Below are 2,130 nucleotides of genomic sequence, written 5' to 3' on the forward strand. Positions count from 1 at the left end.
GTTGTCTTTCTGTAAAATAATCATGTACAGTAGCAAACAGCCATTGCTGAACACTGAATGTCATAAATTCATAAATAAACAGACTATATTGGCATATGTCAGTAGGTAAACAATAATTTAACTACAGATATGCCAAAAATATGTTTTAAAAGTGATTGTTAAAAAAGAAGCTAATTTAAGGGAGCCTTATCAAAAATGTTTAAGTCACGAGTTGTGTAAAGAGTCTCACATTAGCTATTTTAATATTTTTGACTATGTTAAATCTTTCAAGAGCAAACTTTCTGCAATGAGAGCGTGCACATTTTATGACATTTCTTTGCCATTTCAAGTGATCATAACACGGAAGATAAAAGCTAATTTGAAATATGAGGTATTGTTTTCTTTCACTAAAGGGCCATATAATGTTAATTGTTTAAGTCTGACTATAGATTTTGTGTAGTTTATGAATCAAATTTAATAAAGCCTAGACAAAGATATTGAATCAAAGTTTCTTGTGGAAAATAACTCTTGGTCAGTCAATCATTTATATTAGTCAAAAGAAGACAAATTAAAAGATCTGTCAACAGTTTTTTATAGGTAAACACAATTTCACAAACTTACTCTTAATCTTTAAAGTAATAGTATAGACTGATACATAACCAGGGTTGGGTTGTAATGGATTACATGTAATCAAGATTACTTAATCAGATAACAGAAAATAAGTAACTATAAAATACATTTGAAAGGAAGGTGCTGTACTCAAAATGCTGAAAAAAAGTGGTCTGGGATTGTCTCGGTTTTCAAAGAAACAAAACAGAAGAAGCTCAGATTACACACACAGGGAAGTGTAACTTCATTATCTGCTCGGGACGCCGTTACGCAACTATATCTTGACATAGCAAACAGTTGTTTGCTGCTATATTAATGTTCTAAATGTTGAGTACACCCCTCTAAAATATGGCAATTTTAAAAAGTATGAAACTTTACAGTACATCTGATGTTTTTGTAAGGGTAATTTGATTTGACCAATTCTAAATGCTGAATATGTTCCACTGCATATCAAAGTAAGTTACTCCTCTCAGGTTGCTAGTTTTGTTAAAATTTGCATAACTTAGCCCTATATTTGTTTTTGAATGATGATTTATGGATAATGGAGTTTGTATTCCTTGTGATTCACAATGAATATGGAAGATGGACATTTCGAGTAAGTGCTCCTCTTGTGTTACAAGAACAACTTGCCCCTGGCTTTTGATTAAAAAACAGCAACAACAACACATGAATACGCACAGTGCAACTACAGTTTGTGCCCATACAGTTTTTTTAAGGGCCATTTGATTTGACCAACTGTAAATGCTAAATATGAATAATGCATTGTATTTTCTTCGAAAATGTTTTGAGATGTTGAAAGAAAAAAGTATATATTTGTGAAACTCTTTTATGTCTGTGTCCATTTAATATAGGCTAGTATTACATAAAGTGCAATGTTTTATTTTTAAGTAATCTTAAAGTGCAGGTATCCAATGGATTACGTTACTAATTACCAAAAATTGCCATGTAACTGTATAAAGTGGACTAACTAATTTTACCCAACCCTTTTAACTATTGTACTGCAAAGCACACACCATGTTAAAATAAATGTCAGCTCTGTTCTAATCAACTTTTACCAAGATGTATTAAGAGACCCATGCTGATGCTCTTTACTTGAGTTTAATACGTCCCTGTAACAATTAGCTTAGCTAGGCTAGGCTAATTGGTCGGCTTAAAAAGCGAGTTGAAAGGACTGCGTAAACACACGGAACATTCAGATAAGACACATTCGTATGAGTGAGAGAACAGCCTGCACGGTGACACACAGCCACCACAGGGAAAGATGAGTCATTTCAGATAAGTAGTACTTCTTTGAATCTAATAAAAACCAAAACAAAAGAGAGGAGCTGAGTGAAGTGCTTACATTGACGGCTGTAGAATAAAGTAGGCTAGGTTGTCCTCCGCGGTGTGTGTCAGGCTGTCGTTATCCTCCCCGGCTGCTGCATTCAGGATCCCACGGTGTGTGTTCCAGTCTGCCGCATCTACAGCATCGCTGCACGCGGGAGCAGGGAGGGCGGAACGGGACAGGAGGGGGTGAAGGGGGGGGGGGCGAGCAGGATGGAT

General features: G+C 35.5%; 1 protein-coding gene across 2 annotated transcripts in view; it reads right to left on the minus strand.

Moving 5' to 3' along the window:
• LOC116685069 (ATP-binding cassette sub-family G member 4) overlaps positions 1-2,096 on the minus strand; it is a 23,112-nt gene extending 21,016 nt beyond the window's left edge. Inside the window, exon 1 of one of the 2 annotated variants that reach the window (XM_032510336.1) lies at positions 1,960-2,096. The gene's annotated coding sequence lies outside the window, so the exon portion shown is untranslated. Of the gene's footprint in view, positions 1-1,930 lie in introns of both variants that reach the window. The other variant, XM_032510340.1, reaches the window with a different exon arrangement.
• Between the last annotated feature and the right edge of the window lie 34 nt (positions 2,097-2,130).

Source organism: Etheostoma spectabile, chromosome 3 (assembly GCF_008692095.1).
Source record: "Etheostoma spectabile isolate EspeVRDwgs_2016 chromosome 3, UIUC_Espe_1.0, whole genome shotgun sequence".
Taxonomy (NCBI): Eukaryota; Metazoa; Chordata; class Actinopteri; order Perciformes; family Percidae; genus Etheostoma; species Etheostoma spectabile.